Source organism: Amphiura filiformis, chromosome 14 (genome assembly GCF_039555335.1).
Source record: "Amphiura filiformis chromosome 14, Afil_fr2py, whole genome shotgun sequence".
In the NCBI taxonomy this organism is placed as follows: Eukaryota; Metazoa; Echinodermata; class Ophiuroidea; order Amphilepidida; family Amphiuridae; genus Amphiura; species Amphiura filiformis.
In genome coordinates this window covers 9,689,818-9,711,717 of record NC_092641.1, presented here as the reverse complement: position 1 = coordinate 9,711,717, position 21,900 = coordinate 9,689,818, and the positions used below count along the sequence as shown (strand labels likewise).

The 21,900-nt window shown below is 35.2% G+C and overlaps 1 protein-coding gene across 1 annotated transcript in view; it reads right to left on the bottom strand.

Annotated features, from left to right (window-relative positions):
• The window catches only part of LOC140169670 (vang-like protein 2), a 190,505-nt gene that overhangs the window by 59,929 nt on the left and 108,676 nt on the right, over nt 1-21,900 (bottom strand). The window contains exon 3 of the mRNA XM_072192956.1: nt 16,727-16,902. The gene's annotated coding sequence lies outside the window, so the exon portion shown is untranslated. The remainder of the gene's footprint in view (nt 1-16,726; nt 16,903-21,900) is intronic.

Here is a 21,900-nt window from a genome sequence, read left to right as displayed (position 1 = left end):
ATCCTCTGAGAATGTTTAAACATGGGTTAATAACACTAATAGATGGTATTTGAATGCTTTATGCAACATAGATATGTCATTCCTGCCATTCAGAGCATGGAATTAAGGTGTCAAATGATCAAAAACATGTTCTCCAGTGAAGATTTCTAAGCCGCATAACAGAGAGATCCGGATAAAAGAGGTCCAGATAAGAGAGGTTGGACTGTAATTCCAAAAATTCATCTTGGAATTTTTTTTAAGTAGCTGTGTCAATTTAAAACTTAAGCATTATAGGGCAGATATCTGCCTTTTCATCTTAAAGTTGCATAGAAAAAAAAATCAAATTACGGACAGAAAGGCATATTGGGGAATTACTTTGCACAAAACTTATTGGGCCCTGATGAGCATACTAAATAGTTGGTAGAAAATGAGTTTTTCCATCACATCAAGTGTCAGCAGCCTACATCATGCATGTCCCTAAAGCACCAAGCCTACTTATTAATTCATCATAATAGAGGCTTGACAAGCCGATTACAAGATATGCATGTATGTTTTATATAAATCATGCAGTAAATATGAATGGATTAGTAATAGTGGAGGTATTTAAACCAGCATGTAAATGATTGGAAATCTTCTTGCATGTTTCAAGATGAGATATGTAGGCCATGGCCCAATTCAATTTGACTCAAGAGACCTAAATCAAAACCAAAGTCTCATTTCTCTGGTTATTGCTCTTTAGATGAATCTGAGCTGAGAAGATGTGGTAAGAAAATAGCAAGTCTGTATAGACTACAATGGCCTCATCCCAATGGCATACTTCAATAACCATCAATAAAACAATAAAAGTGCAAAATTTGACCTCAAGTTGCAAAGTATGAGTTTTTGTACCCCAATTTGCAAAGGTCATTCAATGAATGTGCAAATGTATAGGAGTAAAAGAACTGTGCCCTGAGAGATGAGTATGTTTTGAAACCTAATGAATATGAATCTGAGCTGAGAAGATGTGAAGACAATAGCAAGTCTGTATGTTTATGTGTAAGGGGTGTACCATTTAATTTTTAGGGAGGGGGTATGGAGTTTGGTTTGGGCAGATTTAAAAAAAAAAAAAATTTAATGTACTTTTATACAGAATTGAGTGGGGCGTGGGGGTGGGCTATTTTTTCCCCTTCGAAAAACTCCCATGCCCCACTGGAAATCAAATGGTAAGCCCCTATAAAGAGAAATATGAACCCCCTTAAAGGCTAGCAGAGTTGCAATTTGTTGCAAATAAAGTGTGATCTCGACCTGTCAACCATATAATGTACAAAAATGCTAGTAGTAGTAGTGTTGCATGATTTTAGCTTTTTAGAAGTCAACACCAAAGTTGTGACTGCAACAACTAATTTAGAGGTCAAAATCTAACCAAAAGGTCAAAATCTTACTGAAAGCAAAGAAATGCTCAAAATACAAATTTAGGTACATGTCTAAAAAACAGAAACAACCCATTGAACAAACACCCAAAACATAATGTTAACTTAAATGCTCAAAAATAATATGAATGTCTTAACTCTCTTCACGTGAGTGTCAACTGCAGGTTTTTTTAATCAAAAATTTTGGAATTGTAAATTTTCATGATCATTTGGAATCAGCATGACAAATGCATTAAAATGAATACAAACAAGTCTATTATTGGTTCAGTGGTTCTTAAGATAGCTCTTGATATTTTGAGAAAATAATCTCAAAACTTGGACTTTATAATGTTGAAGCCTATGGCTAGTATGCAAATCATGTTACCCTAATGCTTTCTGAGGACCCTAGATGGCCCACTATCTCAACGTCATATTCAAAGATCTCAACTAAAACTGTTGTCGACTTTAATAGTTGTGCAACCCTATAACAAACCATTAAAGTTTCGCTTGTGCAATTACGTATTCATTTCACATACCTTGCATGACTTGCCAACGAAGCACACAACATTGAGATATGCTCACAATGATTTTCTCCGCAATTGTACATGTTATCTGTCTAAAACACATTAGCCTATCTGCAATCTCCGTCTACGTCTTCACCAAGTTCAAATTTCATCCCCATGTTGTACTCGACTCATATGTTTACTGAATTCTAAATCAGTCTATGGCTATTCCAGTTGAGATCCACATACCCCTATGGAAGACATGTAGTAATATTCCACACAGGGAGTGAGAATTTCAAATGGGGTTATCTGAATGGGTGACTCCATTTGATATTCACACTCCCTATGTGGGAGATTAAGATCATGTCTTCCATAGGGGGTGTATGAATTTCAACTGAAATGGCCCATTGATAGCAACAAGACCTTGGCCTTCCCTTACGAAAATGTAATCATAAAAACAAGCTCGAATAAGCTTGTTTCGAGCTCGAGTGAGCTTATTTTGAGCTCAGATGTGATTGATTTTGCTTGTGTAAGCAACATTGAGCTCCTTCAATCTCGTAGGTCGAAAGGTCGAGCTCATATTTACGAACACGAGCTCACAATACAAACAAATTACGAGCACAAGTAGTCAATTGCGATCTTGCCCACACAAACCTTACGAGCTCAAAATGCTCGTTTCTTATATGTGAGCTTGCACGAGCACACATGAGCTCATAAACTTTACATGTGAGCTCACACAAGCTTGTACATTTTTAAGTAAAAATTTCTATTAAATTTGTAAGCTCAAAAATTTGACGCGCGCTCGCATGAGCACATACAAGCTCATTAATTTTGTACTTCATATTTCTAAAACATGTTGTGAGCTTGCAAATTTGATGTGAGCTCGCATGACCGCATACAAGCTCGTAAATTTTGTACTTTTGTAAAATTTCTACTATGATAATTTGTGAGCTTGTAAAAGTGTAAGCTCATAAATGTTGTACTTGATAGTGACAATTTCTCCTTTGAATGATTCATATAGACATAGCTGTCATCACATCACTTTTTACATTTTTAATTCCAATATATGTATTAACATTTTTAGCGAAATAAGGGTATTGTCGAAGGGCAACATAATTGGCGAAATCGCTAAAAAAGGTGTTTTTTCACCGACTAGCATGAATATCTATATATCTGTGGATGCGCTGCACGGAGTGCCGGGACCGGGGTTCCTGTACTAAGCATCATTTCAAATTCAACAAGTTGTTGTTTATCTAAAAATGCAACAAAACATTTAAAGAAAAAAAAAAAGTTGTTGTTTATCACATGATCAATCACAATTCAATTTTAAGGCTTAAGCTTACTTCGTAGTTCGACATCAGCTGTCTTTAAATTAATGAATGGTGCATTCATTCTCAAATTGACACAAGCTCCAGTACAGGAGCTCTTACTTAAACACTCATCATTTCATTACCTTCCCTGAAAATGTGAGTTTACAATATATACAAACCTGAATTGGCTCAAAATATTTTCAACAGTACTGGGCGCTGACATCTTGGATTTTCAATTTGGCATTGTCACAAATCTTTTTACAGATAAAAAAAATATTTACAATAAACAAAAACTGCCACAATTTTTGACATAAAAATATATTTAAATGCGAAAAAAAAATATTTAAAACAACAATTGTACATTATAAAAGATTACTAACCAAATATATTATGTTGAAAGATCTTAGTTTTAGAACGAGCCGACAAGTTAACCTCACGCATGCGCACAAGCCTTAGCAACGATTTGCATAGGAAGTTTATGGAATCCGTACGTACGTATGTGACTATTTTGAAGAGCATTTGTCATAAATTCAACCAATTTACAGGTGTGTGTAGAGTATTTTTAAAAGGAATGGTTAACGAGACATTTAAGAATCACACGATTGCCTAAATATGTAAAAAGTAAGGTGTATGTTAAGGGTTTTTTGCTAAATTGAAATTACGAGTCGCAAGAAAACTGCCGAATTTGTCAGCCTTGGCACCTTTGGTCATGTATTAAAAATTGGTTGGGTATGAGAAAGACAGAGCTGGAGGGGGGGCATGGAAAGGAGAGAGAGAGAAGGGTAAGATAGAGAAAAGAAGGAGACAGATTAGAAAAAAGATGAAGGAAAATGGTGAAGAAAACTGAGAGAATGCGGCGATCGATCCTGAATTAGTAGACCACCCAAATAAACATGTGAAAAGGACTACACGCATTGTGCACGGTATTTAACTTTTTACTTTTGCATCAAGGTTTAGTTTTACATCATGGTTAAAAAGGTGCCAAACACTTTGGAGTCAAGGTTAAAATGTATTGGAAACATCATTTATTTTAACATGTGGAAAGAGGGCAGGGCTTCGATAAATGCTTCGAGGGCAGGGCTTCGGGAAATGTTCAAAATAATCTTCATTAATTAGCTCTTTTCGCGACGCTTGACGCCATTAAATGCGCATAGACCTTTGACCGCGAAGTTGGTGAAGCACTACAGCATGTCTGGCAATGCCGACTCAACCAGAACCAGAATGAAGGAAATTATGATGGGGTAAAAAACAAGGTCAAAAGTAGGTATGAGCATGATGATGATGAGAGGCAAACCTAATTTGCTATAGCCAAAATAACAATTTCTCGATCATAAGAGGATGCACCTTCTGCGTCAATGTACTTTCCATAGAATAACACGATCGCGACCTGCATGACCGAACCTTGACCTTGCCCAGCAGCGACCGTGTGATTGGTCAATACTCAAAAGCTGTGTTTGCGCCGTAAGCGCCGGTATTTGCGTAATACGCTCGGCGTAAATAACTGTCGCACTACCAAGTTGGCTCTCATGATCGAGAATTTAATATTTTGGCTATAGCCAGCCAAATTCGCCTAGACCGGGACCCAAACACAATGCATATTTACATAGAAATTTAAAAGAACAGATTGGTACAGGCTGGTCACATGGTCAAGGAAACCTACATAAATATGTTTTCTATTCTTCACTTGACCATAGGCCTATAGCAGTTCCATAAATAGCAGTTCCATTAAAAAAAGCTGCTATCATCATGAGACTAAGATCTAGAAACACCATTTTTTGGGGGAATTTTGCTAGCAGAATCTTTTTGATGAAAGTCTGCGCAGAAGTAAAATTTCCAGTGCAGTAGTTGTAGTCCTGACCTTGCCCCTATAATATACATATTTTACTTGTCATCAATCCTCTCTAAATTTTGAGAAAAATGCAAAAATAGACTCAAAATTGGGCAGTAGTACCCCCTTAACGTCAAAAATATCTCTATAAAAAGCGTGAATTTTGGAACAAAATAAAGCTTGTAATGTTCGACGAAATAACAGGTGCGTGTGTACAGTTGAAAGCAAGTTAAAACCTTTTTGAGAAAGTTTAATTTGATAAATTAGCGGTTTTAACCTAAGTATTTAGCTCGGGTGGTCTAAAAGTCAGGATCGCCGAGGATGCCCTAGTTCTGTTCACCACGCCCACGCATGTATGGCTGACAAAATTCGCACCGCTTCGCCATTGAGTTTACTGACTTCCTTATTTTGATTTTTTTAAACGTTTTTATGATCCCTGATTTCGTGGATTATTTTAGCTGTGTCACATGTATCATACGGGCATAACTGTGAATTCAACGAGGTCGGTCGTTGGATGCAAGGCGTGAGGCAGCCAGCCGTGTAGGGAGTGTGTTTTACACACTCAAATTTGTAAATACACACCCAGATTTTGCCCACATGGCCTATACTTTGTACACAAATATCTTAAATTTTCACACCCAGTGCATTTACACCCGGGATTTACACACCCAAACTAGCTTGAGATACTGTAGCTTTATCTGTCACTGCACATAAGAATATATCAACTAAAAACACAATGTAGGTATAGGTTTAGTTTAGTGCAAAATAAGCATTTATTAAGTTTTATCATAAAAACATTTCAATAACTGGAAATGTACATCAGTCATGTAGGTGATGCACTGAAAGGTTGCATATTGCACCTACTCTTTTTTTTGTATTTCGATGTACCTTTTAAATGTTCTTTAAATTAAATGTTCTTTAACTTTATACAGATGTTTGTTTACCTTGTTATTGTTGCAACTACAATAGTCAATCACAATTTTTTTTTTAAACATCATAATATACCTACAGGTGTAGGACCACATGAAGCCCTTTGACCTGACAACAGGATGCCCATCAGCTGACCTGCATATTAGCCAGAATGTGCTTTTGGAAAAGACAACAATCGAGAAATTACGAATATTGGCTTGTGATATGGAGCTCAATTGAGCTTGAAACAAGCTTGCATTTGTTACAAGCTCGTTAACAAGTTAGCTTGTGAGCTTACATTTATAAGCTTGTGTAAGCTCGATAGAAATTGCTGTTGCGAGCTTGTTTCCAGCTCACAAATGTTGCAAGCTCGATATGTTTCAAAAATAAGCTCGTTTTGTTTCAAAATTGAGCTTGTAATTTACAAGCTCGTATTTGTGAGCATATATTAGCTCGTAATGAAACTGCGAGCTTGTTTCAGCTCGCTTGGGGTGCAAGCTCGTTTTGTTCCAAAATAAGCTCATCAGTTCCAATATCGAGCTTGTAATTTGCAAGCTCATCAAAATGCAAGCTCGTAATGTTTCAAAAATAAGCTCGTTCTGTTTCAAATACGAGCTTTTTCTTGATCATTACGAGCTTTTTCTTGATCGTAACAAGCTCTGAACGAGCATATATAACAAGCTCATAACAAGCTCGTATACAAGCTCAAAATGTGCTCGGCATTTTCATAAGGGTTGGTTTTGAGAATACAATGTGAATCAGATATCTGTAAAGAATATTCTCAGCGGCTTTCTGCGACGCACAAATACATCAAATCGCATTTGTTTGTCACATGTTTTTAACAACAGGAAAATTAAGCATAGAAACGTTAACAACGACTCTATGCTCTGAACAAATTACTGCTTTCTTTTGTTATTGCTGTTGTTTGCTTTTATTGTTGTTGTTGATAATTAGGGATATTTTTTGCACATACATTTACATTACTTTTGTGTTTTTTCATTCAATGCAACCACACTGTTTCTCAATTAGATACCGTATTGTTTCGGCAATGTTTTTGAGTATGAGATAGATGTAAATGTTGAGAGTTTGTTTTGTTCACTGTTATTGTTAATGTTGATAATTAGGTGCATTTGTTTAACAATATATTACTTTTACATCGAAACATCTACTCTCAAGGTGAAATTGTATTGTATTTTGCTTGTTTGTATGCACTATGACAAAAATGGTCATTTACTACATTCTTTTGTTGCTGTTGTTGTTTGTTTGTTTGTCAACTGTTATTGGTTGGTGTTCTTGATAATTAGGTGGATTTTGCTTGCACAATATATATGCATCTGAACATCTACTAAGTTGATATCGTGGGGTCTGTCTGTCTGTTTGTTTCTTTTGTTTTGCTTTTTTCTGCTATAACCAACAAACAATACTGGAAAAGGCTGAAAATTAAATAGAGCCGACTTTGGGAAGAGGTCTGATTTTTCGTAAGTATAGAGTCCCTTTGAATGTTTTTGCTACTTTATTACCATTGGGCACCCACTCCTTCTTGAAGGAATTTTTATTTCATAAATATAGCACCTGAATATTTTTGATTCCTCACATTGATGCCCTTTTCTTGTAGACATGTTGCTCATACATGTACACTCTGGATGCTATCTCCAATATAAATATTTGCTTTCATTAAAACCTCATACCAATGGCATAGTTCAATAACCTCAATTAACAATCATAGTGCAAAATTTGACCTCAAGTTTCAGAGTATGAATTTTTGTACCTAAATTTTCAAAGGTCATTCAATAAATGTGCAAATGTATTGGGGTTAAAGAACTGTGTCCTGATAGATGAGCATGTTGTGGATCCTAGTAATACTTCCAGATTCCTTTTCATATTAATGAACCCCAGGAAAGAACCCAGTACATGTAGCTTAAAATAACATAAACTAAAGCAGACATTATCGCTACTCGTAATTTATTTTTCCACTCAAATGTTTTGACTGAACTGACAATTGTACAAATGATTTGTTTTCTAGATAACAAAGATTTAATATAATTTGGCAACCAATGTTATAATTATAGTCACGTCTTGCACCCCCTGGCAAAATGACATCCTGACCCAATATAACACATTGCGCTCATAATCATCAACAACATAGCAACTTCAATTTGATTATTTCATTACAATTTAACATTTTTATGCGACATTACATTGCATTTCACAACCAAAGACCAAATTATCTTCTTTTTATTTCAAAATCTAAATTCCAAATTTGTAATCTATCTCAAGATTCTGAAACAAGACTAAGCACGTTTGTAAATATTTGAATTTTTTCTCAAACAAAACGCAAATATCCATGGTCACAACGTGTTTGATTGTACTTTTTTAAATTTCATTTAATATTACCGTACTGATCGCTGAGTATAGTCCCACCCGCTTTTGGGTGAACATTTTTCAAAATTAGGGGTGGGACTATACTCAATTTCAAAAAGTGTCCCTGGACATAGACCTAAATGCTAGGATCATTCATGGTTGACCTAAAAAAAAAAAAAATTTCAAGATGTTTTGTATTTTTAATATGAAAATTGATAATTTGTATTCATGTCATACTCTATTAATGATTTCAAAATGCATTGAATTTGAATGCATTTTGAAATCATTAATAGAGTATGACATGAATACAAAATATCAATTTTCATATTAAAAATACAAAACATCTTGAAATTTTTTATTTTTTTTATTTCTGAAATTTTTCGAAAGTTTGGGGGTGGGACTTTACTCGAAGGTGGGACTATACTCGCGTCAGTACGGTATTATTATTTTCATCACATTTGACACCAATTCATAAGTTTAAATCCCTGCTTTGCTGCCAAATGCAAAGCTTATGCCATTCTATTCATTTTATCTCTGTTCCTATCAAGAAGGGATTTTGAGTTGATAAAAATCAGATTTAGCATCTCATTTCCAAAGTATGATTCATTCATTGCCACATGTCATAAAGTGGAGTTTTTTGTGTGTGTGTGACAATTTCAGGTCACCAAGTTGTAGAATAAAATAAATTGTGATTTGATTTCTACCTTGTTTTCCATCCTTCCTCAGGGTTACCAATATATACGGTTTGATCAAATTGTGCCATGACTGATTTTTGAAAGAAATTAGTCACAAGATGTACCTGACATCAAAACGATAACTTAGATTTGACCAACATTGGTGAAGAGATTCATGTGCAATCAGATGTTATATGGGGGTACAGGGGCTTAATAATGGACTTTCAGTGATTTTTTTTATTTAAAAAAAGCTGACTTCAATATTTGTATTATTTTCAATGTGTGAACAGAAAAATGTGGACCTTTTTTTCTAATTTGCATTTTTTTAGGGGGAGTCACACTTCAACTCCCCTGTGGGTATGGGCCTGTGTGTAATTGTACATGAGACAAAAAAAGCTTTTCCTCACACGCATTTGGCAAAAAAGCTTTGCCATGTCCTATATGCTGGATTTCTTTTTTGAAAATATTTGTCACCAACTTTTTGGGCAAAAGGCTGCTTATGAGGCCATTTTCTGCTTTTAAAATTTCATTTTGTTCTTTAAAAGGAATTAGGTCTAAAATGGGCAAAAACTGATTTCACACTGCAACATGTATGTGCACAAGTTTGTGAGAGAAACCTTTTTTTTTTCAAAATAAATTCATTTCCCCCAACTTGGCAAAGACAAATTGGAAAAGCATTATAAAACTGCATTTAATCCTCCCCTAATTAAGATGTTATCCATCATATCATCAAAGAATCAGCAATCAACCATAACAAAAAGATGACATTAATGACCATCAATAAAACATAACCATCAAAGCCAGCCATAAGAAGATAAATGAAGCCCCAGAGTTCATCATCACTCTGGCTGATCACCATGATCACATCCTAATAAGGACTTAAAAGATGACAATTTTTTTAACCTTTCAAATGATGATGATGATATTTAAACTTTCTTATAAGCTAGGAATTGTGATGACTTTTGATTGCACTGGAACACAATCATGGAGTTTACAATCACTGTTGTATGATTTCATCAGTCTTCGTCATCATCATCATCATCATCATCATCATCAAGATTTCATCATCATCATCATCATCAATATTTCATCATCATCATCATCAAGATTTTATCAGTCATCATCATCACCATCATCAGTATTGTCACCATCTCAGGTTGTTCTTTATTATTTAATATTATTTATCATTTATTTATTATTTATTATACCAGCATGAATCATGAAAAGAAAAATACTTTTGAATTTTTATTTTTATTTTATGATTTGACATAAAAGGATGAAAATGAAACTTTTCAAATGCATTTCAAATTATTTTTCATTCTTTTCATAACTATACACAGTAAATTCCAGGAAAAAAATGGCGGAAATCATTTTGATCATTTTACTTCAAAAATTTGCATGCAGATTATTTTAAATTTGAGTAGATAAATAACATTTAAATTTAAAAAAGAAAAGTTGAATCCTGACGCTTTTTAAAACATTATTTATATCAGACAGAATCTGTCATCTGTGCTTCACATCTACGATTAGCGGCTTTATAGCGCACAAATCGTTAAGAATTACGCCAAGGAGGTTTGATAAATGAGTACAGGGAGTTTGTATACACATCCAACTAATGATTTATGTTCTTCTTATCATTCTATAGAAAGTCTGATTTCCCCATAGACCTGTACAGTGACATTGCAGGATGACCTATATATTGAGTTTAATGCTATAGTATTATCATGTTTTGTTGGTGTTAGAAGCTGGTTTACCTTACACTTCTTACATGTAAGTAATGAAGCTTGCAAGATTGTCAGTCAAAGTAATATAACTTTAATTATATTACTTTGACTGACTAGTTTTTAAAAAAATAGGTGGTTCTCGAATCACGCGATCCCCCTGGCTGAGCGATCAGTAAACTTGTACCTCAGATGACCCCTGGTGACCCCGAAATGACCTTCCAAAAATTTGGCTTTAAATGTTGACTGTACCCATCAAGTTCCATGCCCATATAACAGTTTTTACTAATTTGACCTCAGATGACCCCTGGTGACCCCAAAATGACCTTCCAAAATTTGGCTTTAAATGTTGACTGTACCCACCAAGTTTCATGCCCATCCAACGGTTTTTACTAATTTGACCTCAGATGACCTCTGGTGACCTTGAAATGACCTTCAAAAAATTTGGCTTTAAATGTCGACTGTACATAGCAAGTTTCATGCCCATCCCACTGTTTTAAAAGCATGAAATGTTTGTGACAATTTTTCTTCATATAGACCCTATGCAATAAACCAACCAGAATGGTAAAACAATTGAAACGGCATCCATGTTGGAGGACAATTCTATGACAGCTTAAGATTACAGACGGACAGGTCTCTAGATCGATTCCACCACAATTAATACCTATCACCCGTATTATTCATTGTATATACGAATTGGCCCATGCTACCTTAAGGAGGATTTTATTTTAAATGAAGACGACTCTGTCATACATGTATGAGTGGCATAGTATTCCCGGGATAGTATTGCATACCCTTTATAGGCCTGCAAGGAAATGCACAAATTCACAAAGATTTTATGTCGCACAATCATGGGTTCTCTCCAAAACATGAATTTTAATGGTACAAAACTATCATGCTTAACGGTATATGTTTTAGGAAAAACAGAGAAAAATGGACAGAAAATAGGGGGAAAGGAACATTGCTTGTTTAAAAGATTTTAAATGTGTGCAAATAAGTTTCCAAATTTCCTTTAAGAACTGGACAATAAGCATAAAAAGAGTCAAGATCAGCAGTGTCGGCCAGTACATATTCTGTGTTTACAAGATCAATAAGAATCACTTCGCCACAAGGGCTGTCATCGACACCAGTAATGTCTTAACATCCACATCAGGCAGATTTCCATATAACACAGGGATATCAATACAACTTTAAAGGTCATAATTAAACTTGAGTTTGAATATTCTAAAATTAAATGAAAGTGTACTTTACTACAGGCTATATTATACCCAAGTTCAATTAAAGGCCCAGTCAGTGATTTGCTCATCCGGACGATCATAAAATCATCAAAATTCAGATTTTGGTAATATACCTTTGTCATTGTCATCGATGTGCTAACATAGCCTGCTTAGTAGTTCAGCCGAAAGCCGTGTATTTAAGGCAAAATAAGACATTTTACATGAATCTGTTATTTATATTAGCTACATGTGTTTGCATGGGCTTCAACTTTGTCAATACTGCTGTTTTCTGCCAAATTTTTCATTTCAAAAATACCAAATGACAATTTGAATGACTTATCCTTCATCCCACTTTTAAGCAATTTATAAACAATTTTAATTGTCTACACTTGTGCTGGGATCACTGCATGGGTCTCTAAAGTTGGGATAGCTGCCTTTCCCTGGCCATTTTATAGCTCTTCCTTTCCCAAATTCGGACACATAAAGAATACTTTGCATTAATCATATTGATATGAACAATGTTGACAAAGCATTATTCTGATGTATTTTAAAATAAGAAAAAGATCTTGATAACAGTGTTTTTGCTACAGATGCATTAAATCGGTCCATATTGCAGTATTTCAAAAACCCAACAAATGGTGATGTTAGTATGAGCGTGTTTCCACAGGCGCTCCGCTAAGTTACCGCTAAATGGATAACGTTATCTTACCGTTATCTTACCGATTAACCTGCTGTTTCCACAGGCAGGTTTTTGCCGTTGGCGTGTTCATACCGTTTAAGCTGAATGACGTCATGTGATATTGGTTTCAGTTATTTGCATCGTACCAACAAACATGTTTTAGAAGTGTATTTTGCCTACCTTTTACTGTAGTATGGCCAGAATCTTGCATCGTAGGCCTAGAATTAATGCTAGAATGGATTGTTTAATGGTTGATTACTGCTAAATAATCACTTTTCTTTGTTATATTTTGCAAATCAACAGAAAAGTTTGACATTTTACACAGTTTTTCACTATTTTGTGGCATTTACAAATTTCCGTGAGCAAACCCGAATTCTGTGAAGTTTGCCGTTTTCCGTATCACGGAGAAATCGTGGCGTTATAATAGTTTGGACTTGTTATATTGCCCAGGCTGTTATCAAGGTTTTGTCATGTCGTCCGTCCAATTTACCTGTTGATTAACAGCCATTTTGCCGGATTTTGCTCAATAATCGGCAAGTTACCGCTTCGGTCTGTTTCTACAGAAAATCTACCCGCTTCGTCAACGGCAAAAACCTACTCCAACGAGGTTTCCGTTGGCGTTGAAAAGGCGTTGCAAAAAGGCGTTGGAGGCTGTTTCCACAGGAGTGATTAACGGTTCCATACCGTTTCCAAAACGCTATTTCGTTCTGTAGAAACACGCTCTATGCTATTCTCCATCTATGACAAATGCTTGTATTTTGTCTGCCATGCCCTGCAGGACTTATCTCCAACCCACCAGTGCTTAGTGCGGAAGGTAGATGCCTCAAGTATGAAGGTATAAAACTTCCTATAGCAAATCAATACACTTTGATGTGATACCAAATATGACGGAGAGCAAACATAATGGAACGAAAATAACATCAAATGTCCCAATGTCATGCACTGCACTTGCAATGGCTGCATACTTGTTTTGATGTCCGCTTCTGAACTCGACAAACTAATCTTTCACGGAATCTAAGATGTATTGTATTAGGAAGAGTTTGAATATTTTATGTTGTGAAGTCCAAGGATTTATATTTGACAAAAGCAATGTGAACCTTAAGTTCATCTTTATGGCATTAAAACTGAATGTACTATTTGCGACTTAGTATAACAAATCACCTGTTACATATATCACAAAACATGGTGGTTATTCTGTCCTCAGATATACAGCTTCCCATGTTCAATAATGGCTACTAATGGTATTAACACAGTATGTTATCTTGTCTCAAATTGAGAGTAACACCATGATTGTATTTTGAAGTGACAGTTTCGAATCGCTTAATCCCACAAAGTGTATACACACCTGTAGAAAGGCATTTTATCCTTACGCTGGTGGTGACAAAACCACGTAAATGCACTGACAGCACTCTAGCTTGAGACAAGACACAGTATACACAATGTTCCATGTTCATTTGCATGTTAAATAATTACTATTGCTGCAGAAATTACTTGATACTATATTGATGACAAAACATACAGCGCCCTATATCAAAGGGTCGCTATAGGCCTATGTCCAGTATGAAATAAGGTTTTCTATCAAAGGTGGGTCAGTCCATATGATATCAAGGAGGTCCCCACCTGACCCCCTCAGATTTGCTTTATATTTTAGTCATATGTTGTACCTGTAAAAATATTAAAACCTGCAAATTTGAGGTTTGTAGCTCTTCGGATTTTCTGTGGTAGCCATTTAAAGTTGGCGTATTGGGGTCTAAATTTGGATTCAAAAGTTGCCCTTTAAATAAATGTCATCTTTGGGAGTCTGTGACTTCTTTACAAAAAGAGAGAGAGGGCTGAAACCTTGTATACACACTAACTGCATGCCTAATTTGTCAAAAGTAAAAAAAAAAAAATTTGGTAATTGCGCGTTGTGTCACGGGGTCATTAAATATGCAAGAAAAATGTAATGTTTTGTAAACTGGCAAGTTTAGCCCCCTAAATTCACATTGTTTGTCAGATTAATTATTTTTTGTTGTCACTGATGCTAAATATAGGTTAAATACAATACATATCCAAAAAAATTGAGGTCACAACTCATTTACATTTCGAACAGCGCCCTCACGAAGATGAAATTTATTGCAAATTCAACATTTTCAGGGGGTCCAAAGTCGATGTGGTCCACCTTCAAAATTTATAAAACATTTTTTTATATGACTACTAGTCTTAAATTACAACTTTGCAAAGTCCCAGTAATTGTCTAGGTTGACTTCATATAAAGCGACAAGCCCAAAGTTGACCATTTTCTTATGATTGCATGTACTGCAAATGTGCGAATTTGGAAGTCTTAAAGTCAAATTGGCCCCAACATTGAAAATAAAATGGAAATTAAAGTAAATAGGGCCAATAACTACGCATCTAGTCATTTGTTTTCAATATTGTGGCCATTTTGACTTTTAAACCTTCCGAATTCGGCACCTTTGCAGTACATACAATCATAAGAAAATGGTCAACTTTGGGCTTGTCGTTTTATATGAAGTCAACCTATAAAATTACTGGGATTGAGCAAAGTTGTACTTTAAGACTAGTAGTCATATAAAATTGATGTTTTATGAATTTTGAAGGTTGACCACATTGACTTTGGGCCCCTGAAAATGTTGAATTTGCAACTTAAATTTCATCTTTGCGAGGGCGCTGTTCGAAATGTAAATAAATTGTCACCTCTATGTCTTATATATGCATTGTATTTGTCCATATATCGCATCAGTGACAACAAAAAACAATTATTCTGACAAAAAATGTAAATTTAGGGGGGCTAAACTTGCCAGTATACAAAACATTACATTTTTTTGCATATTTAATGACCCGTGACACAACGCACAATTACAGACATTTTTTTTTACTTTTTGACAAATTGGGCATGCAATTAGTGTGTATACAAGGTTTCAGACCCTCTCTCTTTTTATTAGGAAGGTACAGGCTCCCAAAGATGAAATTTATTCAAAGGGCAACTTTTTGGTCCAAAGTTATATTCCCCTACTCCAACTTTAAATGGCTGCCACAGAAAATCTGTATATTGAAAATAAAATGGAAATAAAAGTAAATAGGGCCAATAACTACGCATCTAATCATTTATTTTCAATATTGTGGCCAATTTGACTTTTAAGCCTTCCAAATTCGGCACATTTGCAGTACATGCAATCATAAGAAAATGGTCAACTTTGGGGTTATCGTTTTATATGAAGTCAACCTAGACAATTACTGGGACTTTGCAAAGTTGTAATTTAAGACTAGTAGTCATATAAAAAAATGTTTTATAAATTTTGAAGGTGGACCACATCGACTTTGGACCCCCTGAAAATGTTGAATTTGCAATAAATTTCATCTTCGTGAGGGCGCTGTTCGAAATGTAAATGAGTTGTGACCTCCATTTTTTGGATATGTATTGTATTTAACCTATATTTAGCATCAGTAACAACATAAAATGATTAATATGACAAACAATGTGAATTTAGGGGGCTAAACTTGCCAGTTTACAAAACATTACATTTTTTTTTTTTTTTGTAATGACCCCGTGACACAACGCGAATTACCGATTTTTAAAAAAAAACTTTTTGACAAATTGGGCATGCAGTTAGTGTGTATACAAGGTTTTAGACTCTCTCTCTCTTTGTAAAGAAGTCACAGACTCCCAAAGATGACATTTATTTAAAGAGCAACTTTTGAGTCCAAATTTAGACCCCCATACGCCAACTTTAAATGGCTACCACAGAAAATCCAGTAAGAGCTACAGACCTCAAATTTGCAGGTTTTAATATTTTTACAGGTACAACATATGACTAAAATATAAAGCAAATCTGAGGGGGTCAGGTGGGGACCTCCTTGATATCATATGGACTAACCCAGGTTTATGTCTAAGGTTTGCCATGTCAAAGATTCTTTATGTTGAATATAATATTTGATGGAGTGAAACTTCGGCATAGCGAACCTATTCCATATTTTGCAAGCCCTCAACATAGCAAACCTATATATTAAGACAATATAACAAACCTTATTTTTTGACATTCATAGCCTTATTTCATATTCAACAAAAATGGTAGAGGCCTATTCTCACACTACACCACTGATATTGAAACACAATATATAGATACACAATTATAACATGCACATATTCAACTTACTTAGTAATCCCCGTCCAGGTCCGTCTGGGACAGCAAGCCCTCAGACCAGCTAGCTACACCTGCAATTGGGTATTCTGATGATAGCTGAGATTAATCCTTGGCGATGCAATCTGCTTGGCGATGCAATCTTCTTGTTTACTGTCTACTCCACAGATTGCTAAATGTAGATTTCAGACCTGTGTACAAAAATAGAAAACAAAAATATGAAAGGTTAGCTTTATTTCAGGATGTCAATTGCATTGAATTGGTACCTAAGTAACACAATGATATGATAAACTAAACAATTCATCCTAGATGCTGTTTGCCTGTTAAACTTGTATAAGTTACTGCATAGGCCTACATGTATATAGTGGAATATTTTTTATTTGTGCGAAAAATGTAAACTTCTTGGAAAATGTCATCTACAGTAAGCCAAATAATTAAGGTACCAGTTATGTTCACCCCCTGTATATCCTAAACAAAGACATATGTCATAATTGGATCCAGCAGCCAATAGCTGCAGCCAGTAGCTGCATCTTTTAGCTCGAATTTAAGACCTCATTTGTTGCAATTGTTCAAGAAATAAAGATACGACTATCCAAAAACCCACAGAGATTCCAATTCAAAAGTTGCAGTTTGCTCCATACTTGACCTATTGATTTGTACACAACACGTTCTCGAACAAGAGAACTAGCGTCGTGCTTCAACTGATTAGCACATTAAAACAGGCGTTGTGCTTTCATTGATTAGAACACAAAAGTGCAACTTTTGATTTTGTTTCTTTCTTAGGTTTCAGATTACTGTTTCTTTAATTCTCAACCAATTTCAACAAATAAGGTCTTAAACCAGAGCTAAAGAGTACAGGTATTGGCTGCTTATTTTAATTTTGACATATTTGTTGTTGTTTAGGATATACAGGGGTGAACATAACTGGTACCTTAATTATTTGGCTTACTGTATATGCAGTAGTCTCAATAACGAATTCCTTTGCCACTACTGTAAAACTTTTGCTTTCATTAATCATAGTGAAAGAAACTAACAATTTCAAAATACAGAGAAACTTGACTTGTACAGCGGTGGCACCAAGAGGGGGGGGGGGTGTGGGGCATGGGGCTTTGGGATTTTCCTGCTTGCTAAAATGATATTCCCCTCTCCTATCAGAATAAATCACAGAAAATCCTACTATTTGGAGCACAAAATGTAAAATTTGAATTTCACTCAACAACCTCATGGCTGCAGAAATATGTACTACTTAAATAAAATAATCTTATCAATGTTTAAAATACACAATTTACATATCCACTGTAGCTTGCTGTTCATGCTCTCAACAATATTCATCTAGATACTATAGTTTTGTTGATTAATATACTGCCATTCTTTTCACTCTCATTTTTAGTTTGAAATGACACACACTATCAGTCAACTTTAGAAATCCGTAAGTCAGATTCTGACTCCGCATCACATCGCTATGCGATGCTGCAATGCTTTTAGAATATCGCAGCATATATCGTGTGATGAAATTACAACGCACATTTCAATTTCGTTGTGTGATGCTGCAATGTTTTAAAATCATGTGGGTCTACATCTCCTTTGATCATCTTGCCGACCTTGATTTTCCAGCAGCCAATCATAAGCATGCACGACTGCGATATCGCAGCACGATGCTATTAAGTTGAACAAAATCCACTCCCTGACGCAGACCGAAACTTCAACCGGGCGATGACAATTTTCACTGTCGAGCTCATAAAAAATTTTTACAGCATCACATCGCGCTGCGATGTGGAGTCAGATTCGGACTTTACCCTTTTCATGTTGCTGTAAGAACAAAGTGCAATTCCAATATTGCAAATGCTCTATCTCATAAAACATTAAAGTGCTTCAATAGTTCTTTGATTCCTTTTACCCAAAAGTAGCCACATAATGGTGCTATTGTCTTTAAGAAAATAATACACGTAGTTTCCAGATTGTGTGTCCATGTTTTCTGTTCATAACAACAACTCTCTCCAGTCTGACTGCCCACAACTGACCATTTACAAGCGGCAGTCTGATCCAGCCTCCAGCTAGAAACTTTGACAACCATGCAATGCCTGGATAGACTACAAACATGATAAAAAGGCCACAGTACAGAGCCCATGTCCTGTTTTAAATCTGTACTATTTTGTATATAGGCCTAAATACATAGCAAACATAAAATACAGTAGTACATGTACAACAAGAACAGCTTAGGCCCTTTACAATTTATTCTTAGTTTCCTGTTTCCTGCCCGCGTCCAAAGTAGAAAATTGCAAAATATTTAATTATTTTATTTATATTTTGGATTTTCTCTTTTAAAATAACTTTTAATGACTTCCATTTGCTACTTTCTGACTTGGCTCATATCAACAATAATGATGAATAAACAAAGAACATAACTGTACCATTACTTATGTATAAAATCAAACATAGTTGTTAAATAATTAAATGCATGTTCCTTGTCAAAATGGCTTGATGTAGGTTGTGACCACTTTTTTAAAATAAAGAAAATAATAGATAATTAATAATTAATAATTAAAAGTCACCTCATGCCTTGTTTTCAACCATGAAACAGGAAACTAAGAATCAATTGTGAAGGGCCTTAACCTGACATGATGTTTTAGCTTATTTTACTAAAAGCATGAATTGAACTAAATACTGATGAAGATCTACTTCTGCATTGCATTTTCCCATCACTATCAGGGGCAGATTCCGGACTTTTCAATAGAAGGGGGCGCTGTCGAGCCATCGCCACTACTGCGGCGACTTGGCGCCCACACAAAGTCAGGCGCCGCTCTGCAAACATTAGTTGGGGGTTCGCGCCAGGTCCCCCCTCTAAATCTCTAAGCTACTATAGAGAAACAAATGATAAACACACAGAACCTATTGTGCCGGGCTGTTGTGCCTGTACAACCTACCAATGATCCTGATAACTCCCGAGTTTGGCCGACACATAAGTACACAGTCATCCTCCAAAACACAATGGCAATTAATGACAAAACACTATTTATGATCATCCATGTACACATGCATCCAGAACTTGACATACTAGTACATGAAAGAAAAGCATCATAATTCATACATGTATATAGCATAAGCGAGATGACTGTGGCTGTCTAGTACTTCCACCACAGAAGAAACCATACAAGTAACTTATCTTACCTAGCCATCTCTATCATCTCATTTAATAACAGTCCAAAACCATAGACTGGTGCTACATATTGAGGTGTTCCAGGAGTACTACCAAACTATTTTATCAACATAAGCTTCAGGGTATTAAAAGTAAACCCCTACCTCTATCAAAAATACTTCATGTCATGATGTCAAAACCTTCTATACCAAAATATTTGAAAGTTTTATCCAAAGTGTTATGTATTGTGTGTCAACAATAGAGTTCCAATTTTAACCCCAAATGACCTCCCCTAGAGCAGGATACCTATCCCTGGTACGGGTTGCTATGGTAGCCGATTACCATAGCAACCATGGTTGGTGTACATGTATGATTCAACATTTTTTCAAGTAGGAATGGATGATGTTATCACAGATGCAGCAAGAATATGGATTGGTTGATCAAATAACAACATAATGCATTAAACGTGAAAATGAAGGATTCTTTTATCATCTTATTGTAACCATAGCAACTGAGTACATGTGTATTATTCATCTATTGGTCATCATTAACTTCAATGGAAAAAATATGATATTGAAGAGTACACATTTCAAGTCAATTTGATTTGAAATTTAATCAAATATATCACCGTCATTTATTAACAAAAATGTGGTTTTGAAGAGTTTTCTGAGAATTTAATAATAAAATGTACATAAAAAAAGGAAATCCACTTTAAAAATTTGTTTCATATAATAATCGTCTGTTTTATATTTACTAATGTCAAATTATGTCTTGTTGAAGTCAGTATAGAGGTAGAATCATCTAATTAAGTACGGTACTTTATTAGATGATTGTTCTTCAATCTTCATCCTCATGTAATTCAATCATCTTTGAACGATTTTCAAAACACAAATTGATTTTCGAATACCTGGTTTTTAAAGCTTCCAACCCATGTTTAATATAACGTGGAGTGTGCAAATTACTTATTTAATGCAAATTTACCAAATCCACAAAAACTTTGCTATGTCTGCTTGCTTTTATTAACCTTTTACCCATTTCCAACTTTAACAATCTTACAGTGTTAGTTGATAAAAAGTGATTTACAATATCATGTTAAAACCCAGACAATTTTTAACCCAATTTTCCTCAGAGCGTTGTCCCAAAAACATCTCACCGCCAAAGTCGGAAGCTGCCTACCAGAAAAAATAAATGTCAGTAGCAAGCCACAACTCCAAGAGAAACAATAATTAATAATGTCATATAAAACGAACACAGTATCATTTTAAAATCCCACAACACCTGCGGTTCAATATATCACCATTTATATGCCACTCATAAACTAGATGTGTAGCACACATTACAACAAATCCATATTTTAATTTCAATATCGAAATCAGAGTGACATTAATACTTTGTTGTCCTCGGTGATTATGGCTGTAAACTCATCCTGTGCTAAAGTGCTCAATATTAGCATTTTATCATTAAATCAAGTAAAACTCAAGAACACTGAACCAAATCCGATACTAGGCATGTTTGTACTCATTTGAATGCATTTTTCATGCTGATATCAAATATGGTATTGACAACATAAAATTCTAAAATTTTTCCAAAAAACATTTCTGGACTCGTCAACTGTACTAATGCACCTCCGTACGGAAGGGTTAAATTATTGAAGTCTGTAATAGGCCAAAGGGGAGCGGCAAATTGCCTAGCAGCATTGTCATAATGGTTAATTACATTAAAATGAAACCATATTCAATATCTGTGCAGATTGGTCAATTTGCAGGCTGCTACTAATGTGCAATTGTAACATTTATTCAGGAAGTGACTACAAATTGTAAAAGGTTATGAGCCTCCGAGAAACCCTGATTCTCGCCTGGTTTTATGACTAAAGGCTAGGTTCCTCTTCATCCATACTCGGAGGAATACATGCTAACCATCACCTGCGCTGGCTGCACACGACTAATTCCAGTTCGTAATAAACCTCATGCCGTTGTATTATTCGTCATACATTTCAGCATTAAGATCCCCCCTGAAGTCACAAAACACATAAGAATAAAGACTAGGACATGTG